The following is a 17,784-nucleotide window of genomic DNA, read 5'->3' as shown; positions in this document are numbered from 1 at the left end:
GACAGGATTTCAAGTCCTGATACCTCTTCTTACATCCCTGCCAGGAAGCCTCAGGCAAAGTAACTTCTAAGTTTCAGTCTCCTTGTTTGGTAAGTGAGGGATAGTAATTTCCTTACAAGGCTTTTGGGAGAATGAAATGAGATAATACAGGTAAGACACATCGCATGCAATAAGTACATAAAAAACTTAATGTGAAGTGACGTTATGGACATCAGCTGAGGACTGTAGTCCTGGCCACAGCTCTTGCTAACGTGTGGCCGCAGCCCTCATTTCTCCCTGAAAAGCACCTGTGTCACTAGTCCCTGCAAATATCCTTTCAACCCAGCAAGGGTAGAGGGTGGAGTGCTCCAGGATTCTTTGAAATCTATGTTTAGACCCAGATGGTGGTTTCTTCTTGGTAGGAAAGGCCAAGGCTGAAAGAGCAGGCTGTGAAGAGACCAAACAGGGTGTGGATAAGAACCACGGACATTGTACAGCCCTTCACAGTTTACACACAGCCTTCCTTCGGTCCTCCCACCTACCCCTTGAGGCAGAGAAGGTGCAAATACTCACCCTTTATCTTAGAGAAGGGAAATCTGAACTTAAAAGAGATTGTCGGCTTACCAGGGACACACAGTTTGCTACTGAATGAGCTGGTGTTTAAATTCCAACCTGAGCCCACATCCAGTGTCCCCAGACATTAGAAACAAACGTCCCAGCCTTTCCAGGTTCACTAATCATGGGGCTCTGGCCACTGTTGTGATTCAGCCACTAGAAGTCATGGAAAGTCAAGGAAGTTGGGGTGAATGTGCCTGATTAAAATATCTCGCACGAGTCATTCATCAACCTCTGGTTCACTGGTACTTCCTAAGTGCTTCTTCTCAGCAGACCTCGCGCCACACGCTGGGGCATTGCGGTAGGCAAGACATGGGTGCTGTCCTCACGTGGGTCCAGCCTGTATTAGCCTTCCAACATTTTGTCATTCTTGTGATAGACTTTTTTTTTTTTTTAATCTACTGATAGACGGCTGGAGAAAGGCAGGTGGCTGGGCACGTGGTGGGGAACCCAGTCACTGTCATACGGTGGCCCATAACTTGTTTCATGTACCAGTTCTGATTCGCTGGGGAGTGGCTTTTCTAGACCAGTGTGTGAAGGTCACTGGGATCACTGGGAAAGAACGCTGAGATCAATGAACAATATCTGCTCTTTGCAGAAAGGGAGAGTGGTTGTCCTTACCTTTGTACTGTTTCCCTGTAACAGGGCGAAATGAAAGCTTGAACAACAGACCCAGCTTCAGATGGTGATTCCAGAGAGGCACTGGGCATGCCAACAAGAACTAGAAAGATCCAGGCAGGGAGGCGGGGTTTCCTATCACCAAGTGGATATTATGGGCATTCCACCAGTCTAGAAGGGACTGGAGCACTGGACAGGTCAATTAGATGGTACCAGCCAAAGCCAGGAAGAGCTAGACCTTAGAAGGCAACTAGAATAGCTTAAGTCATCCCCAGAAACTCCAGCCCAGGTATGATTAGCTTGGAAGCTGTTCAGCCTGTCAGGTTCCTTTAACCATCACCTCTGCTCCCAGGCCGTGCTCCAAGCACCACGTCAAGGTTTTAGTTTCTTGCCGCAGCTTAATATTTTCACTATATGCTACGGTTTTCCTGATGCGCCTATATTTTGAAAGGCTACTTTTCTCCTAATTGGGCCTTCACTTCACTCTTTGACTCAATATTCACACATTCTTCCTAGCCATGACCTCGATGCATGAGTCTTATATCATGATTAAGACTCCCTGTATAAAGTTACCCTTCTTCTGGCTATCTTGGATAAAGACTTCCTCATTTGCAGATAAAACACAGGTTTTGCAGTCGATGGACCTTGGTTCAGATCCCAGCTTCCCTCTTACAAGCTGTGTGATCTTGGGCAAATCGGTTCACACTCTAAGATCTACTTTCCCATATGCAAGATACGGGATCCAATGACAGCATAGACACATCAATGATGGACTTATTTATCTACCACTGAGCCAGGCATCTAATTACTATCTTGATCCAATCCACTCCCTCCACCCATGGCTGCCACATACACTCGGGTAACCGTGATCCCAGATGTGTGTGTGTCGGTACACACGTGTATATGTTGGGGCAGGGGGAGATATGGCTGCCACTTTACTCCGCTCTCTTGTCAGTTGACTCAGCACTAAGGACAGGGGTAGACTGGACTCAGGTGGAGAGGGACTGCTGGGGCGGAGCCAGTGAGGTAGGGAGCCTTGGAGCTCTACTAGGGAGGTGTCTGTGACACCTGCACTTCTGTTAACCCTTGTCATTCTCTATTCAGAGGGGATAGTGATGAATGCAGAAATTATGAGTCTGATAGGTTTCCTGAATTTTCAGTTGCTTCTTTTTCACGGAGAAAGTGACTATGGAAGGTAAAGGATGTGTGCATGTAAAGGAATTGTTCATTCTGTGTGTGTGTGAGAGAGAGACAGAGACAGGGACAGAGAGAGAGAGAGACAGAGAGAGACGGAGAGAGATTGACTGAGGGAAATAGGAGGAGACAGAAAAACAAAGAGAGATAGACACAGGGAAACCAAAACCCACAAAGAGAAATGAAGAAACAAAAAGTGTAGAAGAGAAAGTGTACGCGATTAATATGTGTTTTCCAAGTTTAGAGACTCGGTGACCCTGATGAAAGGACATTCTCCATGTGAAGGTTGAACTGCTCTTGAGTTTAGATTGGGAGAGCCTATAACATAGAGATGTCCCCACAGATAAATGCCTGTTGCCACCTTTAAGAGATGTTTTATCTCTATTTTAATTTCCCAAGACTGTCCAAAGGAATGAACTTCTGCATTTCCATTTGAATTACGATGCCCTTTTGAATGTCACCTGAAACATTCCTAGATTACTCTTTAAAGGAATTCTGGCTGTTTGAAAGGCACCTCAGGGGTTGGGGAGGGGGGAGGAGAAGGGAAAGATGTAGTCAAGTGTCACCTCCTTTTGTGAGGACAGGTGTAGCCCAGGGGCTGATGTGAGCTGGAGAACTCTCCTGGGCTTTCTGTTTCCTGAGGGAACTTGCTTCAGAGATGCCAACCGGACATGAAAAGAGTCAGTCTCAGAGCTGAGACCTGCATGGGTACTGGTCTGCTTCCCTGGTGAAATCATCTGGGGGCAGTTTTCAGTTCCCATTTGCTTGACCGTTCATTAGCATTTGATGGCGCTGACCACTTCCTGCTTGAGGCACTGTCTACGTTTGCTTCCGTGGTACCAGATCTTCCTGGTTGCCCACCGTCCTTCCTGACTGTTCCTTCTCTGTCTCCTTTGCTGGCTTATTCTCCTCTGCCAAACCAGTCAGTATGGTTTTGCAGAACTGCCCTTGTCTCTGTGGGGACTCTCAGCCACGCTCTCTGTTGCCATCCCTACGCTGATGACTCCCATTTTATAGTTCAGCCTCCAAGCTTTCCTCTGATATGTGCTATCCCGGTAACTCTCTGCCTGCCCAAGCTCTGCCCCACACAGCCTAGAATTTTTCCAGTGTTCTGGTGAAAAGCACCTGTATCTCTTTAGAGGCAGAGCCACAAACCTAGAAAACCTCAACATTCTCCCTCTCCCTCGCTCCCCCCATTTCCAAACCATCCCAAGTCTTATCAATTTTAATTACCAAATAGCTTTTGAAATTGCCCACTTCTTCCCACCTCACTGCTGCCACCATAATGGCTTGTCTGGACTCTAGCGTTGGCCCCCTACCTGGTCTCCCTGCATCCAGTCCTGTCCTACATCAATCCAGCTGCACAGCCCTGAGGACAGTCAGGGTTCTCCAGAGAGAACCAACAGGATAGATGGGTAGATAGATAAAATTCTCTTTATTATATATTATGTGAACATATATATGATATATATTCATATGATATGTATAATATATATGAAAGCTATATATATAATTGGTTCTGTATCTCTAGATGTATGTATGTATATATACACACATATCCATATATATATATACACACACACACACATACATATATACATATATATATATATATATATAGAGAGAGAGAGAGAGAGAGAGAGAGAGAGAGGTTTATTATTAGAAATTAGCTCATGTGATTGTGGAGGCTGAGAAGGTCCAAGCTAAGATCTCAGCAAACTGGAGACCAAAAGAGCCAGTGGTATGAGATCCAGTTCCAACGCTGGCAGGCTCTAGAACTAAGAAGAACCGATGCTTCAGTTCGAGTCCAAAGGCAGGAAATGATGGACATTCCAGCTCAAATACTCAGGCAGGAGGAACTCCATCTTACTCATGGGAGGGTCAGCCTTTGTTTCTATTCAGGCCTTCAACTGATTGAATGAGTCCCACCACATCAGAAAGAGCCATCTGCCTTACTCAGTCTGCCGATTATTTTGCCGAAAACACCCTCACAGACACATCCAGAATACTGTTTGGTCAAATATCTGGACACCTCATGGCCCAGTCAAGTCCACATAAAAATTAAGCATCATGGGTTGTCTCTATAATGGAGATCCCATCATGCCCTTCCTTCCATGAAAACTCCTGGGTGCCTTGTCATTGCCCTGAGGCTAATTTCCAAACTCTTCCCCACGGCCTCAGGGCCTTCTCAGATCTGCTGTGTCCCCAGCAACCTCCTTAGCCCCAACTGTCTCCATGCTCTCTGACTTCCAGTCACATTGAGCCTCGTACTCCTTAACTATCACTTGGGTTAAAGTCTCAGCCTGGACAAGGTCCCAGTGAGCTGATGGGAGGTGGCTGAGTATCCCTTGCCCGTCCCCTGGCCCCTTGGCCTCCGTGCAGCTGTTTGTAGGATAGGTCTAGCTCTGGGCGGGTGTTTTTTCTTGGAGAGGACAGGAGGACGTTAAATACGAGCTGGACACTCTCGAGCCTGCAGCACGCCAAAGGAGACAGCCAACTTATTTCTCCTCAGAACCATGCAAAAAGACGATACAGGATGTGGTTCATTAAATACAAATAGGCCCACGAGACTGCTGTTTCTACAGATGAAATGACCAAAAAAAAGCATTTGTTCCCCGGTTTAGATTGAGTCCATCTGGAACGGAACACCCTAGTATTTTTCCTATTGGTGCGTCCCAAGGATAATAATCCTCCACTTGTGCTCAGCGCAGCGCACCTCACAAAGCACTTCCACATACATTATTTCATCCAATTTACTCCTCACAACCAGCCTGTAAGGTGGGCATCGTTATCTGCATTTCACGCTTGAGGAAAGCGAGGCTCAGACAGGGGAGATGATTTATGGGAGTTCACCCCAGGGAACTTGGCAGAGCAGGGGTTTGAACGCAGGCCGCTTTCAGCACAAAGACCTTGCTTGTCCACCTCTATCACAGCAGCCTCAGAAACCTCTTCAAATGTTGGCATCAGACCCAGGGGAACTGTTTGCTTTCCTGTTCTGTCTCTCTCATCCACAGTTGAAAGAACTGGGGAAAGCTGAGACTCGGAGTTTAGTCCCTCAGCTCAGGCAGGGGTGGAAGGACTCTCTTTATTCACCCCTCTGCAAAACATGCTTCTCTAGCATAACTTAGGAGCAATGTTATAAGGTAAAGCCAAACCCCAAAACATCAGGGCTGAGAGAGGCCTCAGCGGTCATCTAGCCAGACCTGAGTTTCCCTTATGTGTCAGTTATGATCAGATGGTAGTGAAATGCTGCCTGGAATACTGCACTGAAAGAGATTCTGGGTCAGGACCAGGCTTGGTGGGGTCGAATCGCTTAGCAGTATCTGTCGTGAATGTGAGAGTAAGAAATGGTGAGTCATGTGTAAGGTGTTTTCCATCCCCATCTAGGTTAGCTATTCCCACTCTACAGATGGGAAAGTTGAGGTCAGTTTAGGTAATCCATTAGGACCCGCCACTGCAAAGGGGGAAATTTAATCACCAGCTAGAGGCATAATTTGGTCTTTCTTCACCTGAAAACCTACAGCAAATTCAAAGACTCCTAGTCGCCAAAGCCCCCCACATGCTCATAGATCACGGAGCCATTCATCTGGCAGCGTGCCCATTTTCTTATTTCAGAGTTCCTGCACACACAAAAACACATGCACAGGGCTTCCCTGGTGGCGCAGTGGTTGAGAGTCCTCCTGCCAATGCAGGGGACACGGGTTCGTGCCCCGGTCTGGGAAGATCCTACATGTCGCAGAGCGGCTGGGCCGGTGAGCCACGGCCGCTGAGCCTGCGCGTCCGGAGCCTGTGCTCCGCAACGGGAGAGGCCACGACAGTGAGAGGCCTGTATACTGCAAAAAAAAAAACACATGCACAAATAACATCATTTCCTGAACCACTGGAGACTGTCCCCATTGTCCTAGTTAGGGGACGCATTCAGAGATTGACATTCTTGATTCTCTTCAGACTGGGGCCAGACCACGCTTGTTCCCCTATCACAGTCCCATTCCCAGGAAGGTCTCACAGGGACTCCGGGAGCAGGATTTTCGACAGGACCCTTCGCTCGCATCAGTCTTGCTCTTAAGAATGTGGAATTTCCCTGGAGGTGAATATGGGGCTTTTGTTTTCTTTCTGTCTTCAGCCCCCTTCTGAGAACGAAATGGTCTGGAGGGAACACAGATACCCAGATGGAAGCTTTTGCCTTCCCAGGCCATTATTAGCAGGTGGAACTTTCCACCCTGAGGGCAGCCTCACGCACAGTTTCACACCACAGGGCGCCTTCCCTCCCCTGTCCTTTCTCAGCCCCCAACTTTCCACAACAGTGCTCTGAGCCCCTAGTATATGCCAGGGCCTGTGTCCGGTGCTGAGGATGCCATGGTGAATGAGACATGCTCTCTGCTCTCAAACAGCTCACAGTCAAAAGGGAAAGACTTTCAGCAGGTGAACAGAGATTACAGCCCTTTGGATACATGCTGTGACAAGGAAGCATAAGGCGCGCGCGCGCGCGCGCGCGTGTGTGTGTGTGTGTGTGTGTGTGGTGTAGGGCCAGGGGTGGAGGAGGCAAGGTGGGGAGGTGGGCCCCTAACCACCTGGGATGAGCTGGGAATTTGCCTGGAGAAGATTCTAAGCCGAGCCCTGGGGGGGTGAGGGCATTTGCCATCTAGGGAGGTGGAGAGGGATTGCACAGGCAAGATGCAGGCTGGATGTGTGGGGCAGCCTGGCAGGTGCTGAGTCCTAGCAGAGCAGTTGGGAGCAATAGTGCCTGAATCCCCTCCGGCATTCCTGAGGGTTGCCATTGGCTTCTTTGTTAGAGCTTTGTAAGTCTTTGCGCCTCTGCCATTGGCTCTGTCCACAGCAGAGAACTCTCACAAATAGGAGAGGCTGAATCTCCAAATGCCTAAAATTAAATGAAAACAAGGGATCGGTATGGGAGGTACCAGAGGAATCGTTGGAAAAACATCTGGACCTTTCAGGTTATGAAGATGGTACGAGATCATGTGATTTATCAGCCCATAGTAGGAACTCAACATGAAATCAGTCATTCTTACCCACTCCTTATCAGAGGTTACCTTTCAACAAATAACAGCATACAAATCAAGCTGTGTGTGAGTCATCTGTCCCATTTGCCAGATGTGACTTAGGGTTTTCTGAGCCTCAGTCCTTTTATCTTTAAAATGGGCCTCATCATGCTTGCCTCACAGTATTGTTATGAGAATTAAAAGAATCGATGGTTGTAAAGTGATTATCGCTGCACCTGACATATAAGAAGTGCTCAGGAAATGCTAGCTAGTATTATTATCATTTATTACTGTGAGACACAATCAAGTTAGTGGTGATGCTTATTACTAAACAAAAAGCAGAATGATGTAGCTCTTTCCAGCCCTGACTACAGCAGCCTAAGATATAAGCCCTCTTCCTGCCAGACCTTCTAACACCATGGCTGTTTGTCTCTTGTTGGTCTGCCAGCTTGTGAATTTTAGTCCTGCCTGAGCCTGGAGGTGGGAATAGAAGGCAGAGTTATCAGAAAGCACAGCCTGGAGCCCAGCGGTCGAGCACAGGGGAGCGCGTTTGCACAGCCAAACACCAAGCTTATAGTGGTCAAGAATGTGTAGGGGTGTGTTGGGGGGAGGGCGGGGGCCGGGTGACAGAGGAGTGGGCAGCAATGACTGACTTGTTTTCTGTTTCTACTATGAAACAATTAATCACACGATCTCACACTGTGTTTGTAAAATCCCTGTGAGGTCCAGGTTATTATCCTTATCTTCTAAATGAGAAAACTCATGTGCTCAAGGTCATGTGGCTTGGTAATAGACAGAGGCAGGATTCTATCCCAGGACTGTCTGACTCCAAATTCCACATACCCTACTGCCCGCCTGTAATAATGAAAGCCAGTGGTACTGAGAACCACTAAATGGCAGGAGATTCGCTGGCACTTCACATACATGATCTCATTTAATCCTCCAAACAGTCCTCTAAAGCTAGTATCTTTATGCCTGGAAAACTGAGACTCAGAGTGGGTAAGATACATAATCCAAAGGTGAATAGGTGGTGAAAGGTACTCTCTCTTGCCGTCTCTTTCTTCCATCCTTTCTCCAGTCCTCTCACCATTTACTTTTTACTATTATTTAACCACAGTGGCCACTCCAACAAGTGTGTTCTCCCTGAGAGGCCTTTCTCTTCCTCCGAAGCAATTAGAAGTACTTGGTCACGAAGAGTGAGAAAAGAGGCAGATAGACCAACGTGATTCCAGCCTGCATGATGTCGGCTTGCTGGCTCCAGATTCTTGTTTCCTAGCAACAACTTGGCTCTGGGTCAGGGTGAAGGCTTTGAGGCAGGCCTTAGAGGCGGGCTTGACCAGTGATCCATTGGGTTGGAGCTGGCCTTGGCTGCCTTCATCTGACACACCAGCTCTGTGCCCCAGGGGTGCCTCCTTAGGGTCCTTGGGATCTGCACTTCTGTCTCCTCCCATTCCACAGGTGTTCAGGGAGATGGAAGACTCCTTTTGGAGCTCTTGGCTCAAGAAGTCCCTAAGGTCTGGGGCACCAGAATCACTGACATTTACAACTGAAAAAATCCTTAATTTAATAACTCTATTAATATAGATAATGAAATGGAGTCCCAGGGAGAATAAGCAACTTGCTCAAAGGAATTATACATTAGTGACAGGATTAGGACTCAAACTAGTTCCTTCTTCTCTCTTCCCCATCAAAGAAAGTGTGTTGAGAGGCAATTCAAGGGACCATGTGTTCAAAGGTACATCTTTTTTGTTTGTTAACAGCTTTATTGAGATATCATTTACATACCACACAGTCGAAGGTGTCTTTCTGAGCCTTCTTTGGAAGCACTGGTGACTTTGCACCAAGACAATGTTTGGGTTGAATTTCCAGAAAGGAACACAACTTTTAATTATTTTATAGCTGAGAAGATTCTCTAAAGAAAGTGAAATCTGAGGGAACCACTCCTCCCAGTTTTCGACCACATCCCATTTTTCTATTGCAACTAACAGTGATTCAGCGAGGCAGCTGGTGGGAGGAGCAGGTGGCATAATCAGCTAAATATGACCCAGAGTGTTCATGTGTATCAACATAGGAGCTAAGGTGACCCCCTGCCCTGGTTTTATCCAGCAACTGTTGTAGCGCCTGCTCTGTTTCAGGTACCGCGCTAGGTGCTGCCGATGCAGCGGCAAATTAAAGGTCGCTCTGCCTTCACAGAGCTCAGTCTAGCCTTAGAGAGGGGTAGGCAACAAGGAAATCATAATGCAATGAGTCAGTGCTACAAGGCAGAAATACAAAAGGTGGTGTGGACACCTGACTCAAACCGTGTAGTGGACACCTCAGAAGACCCGGAAGAGGTAAGATTTAGGAGACACTGGTGGGTAGGGAGAGGGAAAGTGTTTTAGGTAGCATAAAAGCAAGGACTAAAACGGCCTAGAGAGGGATGGAAGCAGTGGTGAGATAAATCTAGAAAGATAAATAGGTGGGAATAAAATCCCACTGGATATGTAGACCGTGTTAAGGAATTTTTCCTTTCACCAGGAGCATTTTAAAGTCATTTAAATGTTTTATGTAACATTATTAGCGCTTACGTTTTAAATCTGACTCTGGCTGGTGTGGGGTTGGGCTTGGTTTGGGATGGGAGGAAGTGTAGTAGGTAGGATGCTAGATTAGATTCAAGATCAGTTAGGAAGTTGTAACAGTGTTTCAAGAGCTTAAATTTAAGGTTAGTAGGAGCTTAAATTTTCATAGTTATGAGAATGAAGAAAAGAATAAAGGGATGTGAAACATATTAAGCTGCTAGTAGGATGAGAACTTTATGATTGTATAGTGGGAGGTGGGAGGTGAGAGGTGAGGGAAGTGATGAGAAATGGTGCTAAATTTTCGGGCCTACATGCCCGAGTCGATGGTTGTGTTCCTTAAATGGAACAGTAGCAGAACAGCAGGTATTGGAAAGCTGAGTTGTCTTAAATAGGCTGAGTGTAAGTTTTCTAAGGGATATCTTCATTGAACACACCAGCCCACAGTTGGCGCGCCAACTGGCAGTATAAAGTGGGCAACTGCATATATACCAGTCAAAAGGAAGAGCTGGAAAATGCAGGTTTGAGACTTAGTTTCATAGGTCGTTGAATTCATAGGAAGAAAACATCTCCCAGCATAAAAATAAAGTTCCCCTTTTGTAACTTGTTTCCTTAGGGAGCTGCTTTTCCCCCTACCACACCCAGTATTGTTTCTGATGTTTTATTTAGAGAGGCTTTATCTCATTCAGAGAGAGGCTGTCCAGGCTGCCCATTTTAGGCCACCTTTTACTTGTGTAAGATGTATGGGACATATTTCACCCTATTTGACAGTGTCTAGGTCCATCCACATCTCTACAAATGACCCAACTTCATTCCTTTTTATGGCTGAGTAATATTCCGTTGTATATATGTACAACATCTACTTTATCCATTCCTCTGTTGATGGACACTTAGGTTGTTTCCGTGTCCTGGCTATTGTAAATAGTGCTGCAATGAACATTGGGGTGCATGCATCTTTCTGAATTATGGTTTTCTCTGGGTATATGCCCAGTAGTGGGATTGCTGAGAACCTACTGTATAGCACAGGGAACTCTACTCAGTGCTCTGCAGTGACCTAAATGGGAAGGAAATCCAAAAAAGAGGGGATGTATGTATATGTAGAGCTGATTCACTTTGCTGTATAGTAGAAACTAACACAACATTATAAAGCAGCTACTCTCCAATAAAAATTTTAAAAAGTCTACAGGACATTAAGCATAGTCCTGGTACATATTAAGTAGGCTGGAGTTAATATCCCCATTTCATTGAGGAGAAAAACAGGCATATGTGGCAATGGTCACCAGAGCAGAAGAGAAGAATACATACTTTTGGATTTTTTTTCCTTTATCATTTGCACCTTTCATTTAGCTAACAATTAATTAACCTTTTTGGAGGATCCAGGGTATATGTGCCATTTGTATGTGCATTGTACATTTCTTCCAGGGTATTAATCAATGAAAGTTTTATGCTCCTAGATCCAGCCCCAGAGTCATGGATCAGGTGAGGTAACACACATGCCTGCTCCCTCTTTAGAGTGTAATATTTTTAATTTAACTTTATTTTTAACATTTTTACAGAGTCATTAAATTTGTCAAACAAGTTTCAGATTCCTGGGGCTGAGAGATTTAGAGAGTTATTATTTTTAAGTGTAAATATTAAATGGCATTTCACAAAAGCACATGGTTTTATTCATGTGGTTGCTCAGAAATTAGAATTATACAGTTTTTTTGTTCATCATATTATGACGTTGTTTTTAACATTCGACCCTAAACACTTGTCGTCACTCTGAAGTAGGGGGTGGGCTCCCAGCCATTATTTGGTTCAGGTGATGAAACGGATGATGCTACACACACACATCAAGAGGATTTTAAAAGGTTTGTCACCCATGTAATGGAGCTTTCTGGGGAGAGCAAAGATGGCTCTCAAGCAGGTCCAAAAATGGCTTGAGAGAGCAAGGAAAAGAGACTGGCTTGGCTTTTATATAATGGCAAGTGGGGTGGAGTGAGGCTTGCATGGTTTGAACTTCCCTCTGGCACCAGAGGTGGGAGCACTTAGGCTTGCCCAGGTGAGGGGGCCAGTGGGGAAGGGGGAGTAGCGGGGCTTGAAAGCTGGCAGAGATCAAGCAGCAAATATGGAGTCAGAATTTTTTTAACATACAATTTTTTTTTTTTAACATAGGGCAATGGCCCGCCCCTTTTTTGTGAGTTATTTTGTGAATGTTGGTATGTCCTCAAAGAGCGTGTCAAATTAACGTCTTTGGAAGAGGGTGTGATCAGTGTGATGGCATTACCGTGCTCCTGGAAAAAGTTGGTTGCATTAAGATCTTGTCTGTAAAGATTGTGTGTGAAGGCATGGCTGTTGAGGTACCTCATGGGTAGCCAGGTAAAGGGGGATTGTGTCCCTTTGAAGTTGAAGGCAAACTATGTGTGAGAGGCTGTTGAAATAGGCACTGAACATGACATATTAGCCAAGTGTATGAGTGCAAAGTATTAACCAGTTATTGATTGGATGGAATTTATTATTTCAATAATTGGTATAGAAGCATTAATGGGCGGGGCCTCAGCATTAAGGTTGCAGTAATCCATTGTGAGGTTTCATTCAGGTTTAAGAACAGGGTAAACTAGGCTGTTAAATAATGAAGCAGTGGGGATAATCACTCTTTTTCTAAATAGGTCTTGTATATGGATTTGAAACCTCAAAGGTTCTGTTTAAAATGGGCCATATTAACTATTTTAACGAATGGGGGAGGGCAGGGTCCATGTGGTCCCATTTTGGTAAGCCAATTGTAAGTGCCAAAACTTAATTCAATTTTAATTTATTACTCATTGGGTCAGAGCAGCCGTACTCAGTATGGAATATTTCAGGGTAATGAGTGTTATGGCTGTGGGGAATTTAGGCAAGGCATTAGCTCCGATGATTAAGGTGAGGTATACCTATTTGTCTTCCTTACGTATCCTGAAATGTCCTTAGTAACTCCCTTAAGATTATAGGGCATGCCTTGTTTAAATTTAGGGGAATTCCCACACGTAAATCTAATTTGAGCCCCAGTATTGATTAAAGCCATGGGAATTTGGTAATTAGTGCATTTCAGCAGATGTTAAAAGCTAGTTCAGAGTTTAGGTTGTCGAGGCGCAAAAACCAGTTAGCAATCTTCGAACTTTTTTGTTTTTTATATAAATTCTTTCAGTAAATTTTGGAATTCTAATTGGGTCAAATTGTGACCTCTATTTGAGTTTTTTGTTTGTTTCCTCCTCCTGTATTCACTGTTTGTTTGTTTTTCTTTTGGTGGTTACTGTATATAGTTTTGTGGTGAGGGGCGGGGGGGAGTCCTCGCTACCCTACTCATAAGTTTCTTCCTCCAGAGTTGCACATCTGTGTCATCAGGATTAGGGTCTCCCTCATGGCAATAACCTTCATAGGGTTTAAGGATCCTGGGCTTAAACTGAATTTGAATTAACCCCTCAGCTATGCGACAAGGGAACCATGGATGCTCTTCTCTATAACCCTGAAGGTCAGGATCTTTTGTTTTGGCCAACAGTGACATAGCAGCAGCAAAGACATTTTGTAGAGTCCTAATGAGCCATCTGCTTTTAGAGTGTAGACCACAACGGTCCACATGGTGACTGCTCTTCCTGCACATGAACCACCACCAATAGACCCATAGATTGCATAAGGTAGCAGTATTTCCCTGAGCACTTTATAGAATGGGGGCAATGCCTGGTTGAGACAACCAACCAGTAGTCATAGGGCAAGAGTCATTCCCCTGAAGTCACAGCTTGTGCTGGAATCTAGACACATGATTCCATCTGAGACACAGATAGATCTGGACCAAGACACATGACCCAGGGCCACTTTGCTCTTGCCCCTTAACGCCAATTATCGTATCTTCCAACTCAGTTCAGTTAAACTTGTAAGAGAGGCATGGTGGGGCTCAGCAAATACAGCACAGGCTGCACATCTTAAAGCGCAAGGCTGCCAGCGGGCAGTGCCTCAAAAAAGCTAGCCAGTTAGCAAACCAAAGCAAGAGAATAGAGAGCCCCTGGGATGGTGGTCGTTGCCTAACACTGCTTGTTGTGCCAGTTGTGTGGTTATCCCACAGAGAAGAGGGGGACCCACCCAAAACTTGGTTCAGATGTTGAGATTGATGATGCTATGTATCCGCCAAGTGGGTATGAAAAGATTTCTAACTCACATGATGAGGGTTTCTGGCGAGAGCAATGTGGGCTACCAAGCAGGTCCAGAAATAGCTTGAGAGCAGGAAAAGGAGGCCACATTGGTTTTTATGGTGGCTTGAAGCTGGGGCTGGGGTGAGGATTCCCATGCAGGGGCTAGGACTTGTGTGGTTGGGACTTCCCACTGGCACTAAAGGTGGAAGTACTTGAACTTTCTTAGCAGCATGTCCAGATACAGGGCAGAAGATAAAGAGAGAATGGTGGGTTTTGAAAGCTGTCAACATCAAACATCAAAAAGGCAGGAAGACTCTAGCACAAAGTTATGTCGCCGCGATTGCAGAACTCATTTGGCTTAGGCTTTTGAGGGGGAGCAACTGGATATTATTTCAGGATTTTATTTTATTATTTTTTTTCTGAGACAATGTCATCAGGCATTCCCAGTAAGGAGGTATGTTAGAATATTAGGCGGGGGGCGGGGGCGGGGAGGTGTACCTTCAAACTACACCATCTTCCTCCACCTTGGTCTCCCTCAGGTCTCCTACCAGTTCCATAAGAGTGAAGCCTCCTTGAGCCATGATTACTGATAGGAGTAAATGATACGGCTTAGGACAGGAAAAAGAGAACCACTTGCATTGTTATTTGAAGGGTCATGGAGAAGTGGACCACTTTTGACCTTTGAATTGCTTTAATGCCCACTCACTCTTGTAGTTTGAACTTCCTGCTGGTACCAGCTTCTCACTCTTCCCTGGTATGTTGTACCTGTGTTCATGACACTCCCTCTACTTGCAAGGCCCTTCAGGAACCAGATCCTCTCAACTAGAAGCAGTCTTTTCTTAAACACTTGGCACTCTATTTCCATCTTGCACCGTTTATCTTATTCTTTTGTATATTTGTATTATTTCTTACATTCCTTATCTCTCCAGCCAGACTACAAGCTACCTGACTGTAGGGTTCATGATCGAGTCCTCTTTGCATTCATTACTCATATAATTACGGCTATTAATAAAAAACAGTAGATGTCATATATGTCTGATGAGTAAGTGAATGAATAAATGAAAGAATGAAATCTAAATCTTAATATTCTGTGAAAATATACAGTGGCATTTTAGTTATAGCTAGGTAAACTGAGTAAATCACCAAAAGAAAATCGTGGTTTTATTTTTATAGGGAAGATATGCATTTGACTTGCAGTCACACAAACTCCTTGTGTTTACACTCAGGATTTCAGTGAGTTACTAAATAATTTTCCTTTGAGGGAAATAAACGTTTTCCTCACCAGTTTCATATAATCCTTCTATCACAAAAAATATGGGTAATCTTATCATACATTTACTATATTGATACTGAGGACTACTGAAAGTTTATGAAATGTCTGAAAGTCTGCTAAGTGTTTTACATCCATCGTTTCTTCAGAACAATGCAGTAAACAGTATCATTTTATTATTTGAGGAGACTGAGGCTGAGAGGCTAAATGACTCAGTGGTCATAGAACTACTAAGTGGAGGAACCAAGACTGAACTCGCCACCAACCCATCCCCCCCCCCCCGCCGTCCCATGCTTACAAAGCCCAGTTTTAACTACAGTATGTTATATTACCTCCACCTGACAATGAGATTTATGGCTTATTTTAAATTTTGTAATTATTTGTGTTAATGAATGTTGACCTGGAGGGAAAAATCCCTTTATGCTGGCCATCTATAGGAATAGCTAAACATGCATGTTTCTGCCATAAGTCAAGATGCCATCCTAATTACTTTAATCAAATAATTAGCCTTTAGGTTTTATGTGCAGCTTTTCTAGTGGGATACATTGCTGTGAAAGTTTTGCCTCTGCCCCTCCGGCAATCCCACTCTTCTTCCTATAGGCTTTTTAATTAAGAAGCTGAGCAGTGTGGTTGAATCACCAATGCAGGTCTGAAACCGAGTGTTAACATGAAAAATTTGCATCAGTTCACCAAGAGGGAAAGGAGGTCTTTGCCCCCTACAGTGGAAATCACATTTTCTGGGCACGTCACATTTTCTGAATTAGGTCCTTCTATATATACTATCCCATTAGTATATTTTAATTCTCACAACAGCCCTTCAAAACATAAACTGTCATTTCCTTTTACAAGATGAGGAAACAGTAGCTCAACAGAGTGGCAGTAGTTCGCAAGTGGCCCAAGGTCACAATAGTTGGGGTAGAGTAAGCAGTTGGACCAAGGTGGGGCTGATTACAAAGTACAGGTTCTTTCTACTACTCTAATGTAAACACGATAAAATTACAGCAAAATTATGCAAAAACATTGGGGGAAAACTCAACCACAATTCTATTTGGTAAAATAATTAAAATCATAGAGCTAGAAAGGATTTTAGTGATGATCTAACCCAACTTTCTTATTTTATAGACAGGGAAACCGATGCAGAGGTATGGTGATCATCTGAGGCCACATAGCTAGTAGAGTTAGAGCTGTGATTCAGATCCAGACCAAGCCCAGTGGCTTTCCCACTAGAATGCATTGCCAGTCCCAGAGCTGCCTAACTTCAGACTTAGTCAGAGTACCATGAATATTAGTGATATTGACAAGATACAGCCAACGTTCTGGAGTGTAAGTATTTTGCTAAACACCCTCCTACCTTACCACTGCCTGCTTGTAAAATTCATCCAGGCATCTGCTGTTGCTTACCTGTAATTTGTTTTGTGATCCCCTGAGGAGGTGCACGTCCTGAGTTCAAATCAGCAGCCTAATCGGGTATAAGGTAGAGCCCTGAGTTTCATACTAGACTTTGCCTTCCATTTCCCTCCTATAGAGCTGGTAACACTCCACTTTTAAGAAGCCATTAATTAGTACTAGACTAAAAGTACAACTACTTTAAGCATTACTTGTCTTACCCACAGGAAGACAGACTCAAGCCAAGTTTATCCTGCTGATTGGAATAATGGAGTGGCCGTCTGCGGACTTATCTCAGGCTGGAGTGCACATTGGGATTGACCCTCACAGTCATCCACATAGTGCCTATTCCTGGCTTTTGAGAAAGCCCAGGGCAATGGAATACAATTCCAAATACTTTAGAAAGACTGTGAAATAACTTACGAGAAAGTAGACACATTAATATTACTTATCATTTTTTAAAATTTTCTGAACACCTGGCATAGTACTGGGCTCACAGTAGGTACTCAATATTGAATGAATCATTGCTCCAAAACCTTAAATTCTATATAATTACTCAGAAATGATAAAGGAAAGCAGGGAGTTAATGAACCTATAAGTCATTTGTCTGCCTTTATCTTTTAGCCAATGTGAGGGTGTTACTGGAGGGCCTACCATCACCAAGTCATATAAATAACAGCCAATTAAATAACTGAGGACATACTGTATATTAGGCACCATGCTATGTGCTCTTAGCTAGAGATTAAAGCTAACCCTCAATAAAGCTCAAATATATGGGCAAATAATTGCAACACAGTAAATTATATAATAACAGAAACATGAAATAGGTAGAGTGATAGTAAAAAGGAACAGGTGACCAGATTTATTTGAAGACTTATGGCTAGTGGGAGGAAATGCCTGAGAAAGGTTTTGATTGGCAAATAGGAACCTGTAACAACAGGAAAGATGGAAGGTATTATTCAGAGTGGTTGGACAACCTAACCCCACTCTTTTGAACAACTCAATAGAAGAAGATAATAGCT

At 44.4% G+C, this 17,784-nt stretch overlaps 1 protein-coding gene across 2 annotated transcripts in view; it reads left to right on the top strand.

Annotated features, from left to right (window-relative positions):
* ASTN2 (astrotactin 2) overlaps positions 1-17,784 on the top strand; it is a 912,698-nt gene that overhangs the window by 675,661 nt on the left and 219,253 nt on the right. The window lies entirely within an intron of this gene.

This window comes from Monodon monoceros, unplaced genomic scaffold (genome assembly GCF_005190385.1).
Source record: "Monodon monoceros isolate NGI ecotype Baffin Bay Population unplaced genomic scaffold, NGI_Narwhal_1 Super_Scaffold_5, whole genome shotgun sequence".
NCBI lineage: Eukaryota > Metazoa > Chordata > Mammalia > Artiodactyla > Monodontidae > Monodon > Monodon monoceros.
Note: the sequence above shows the minus strand (reverse complement) of the source record. Positions and strands in the feature narration are given on the sequence as shown.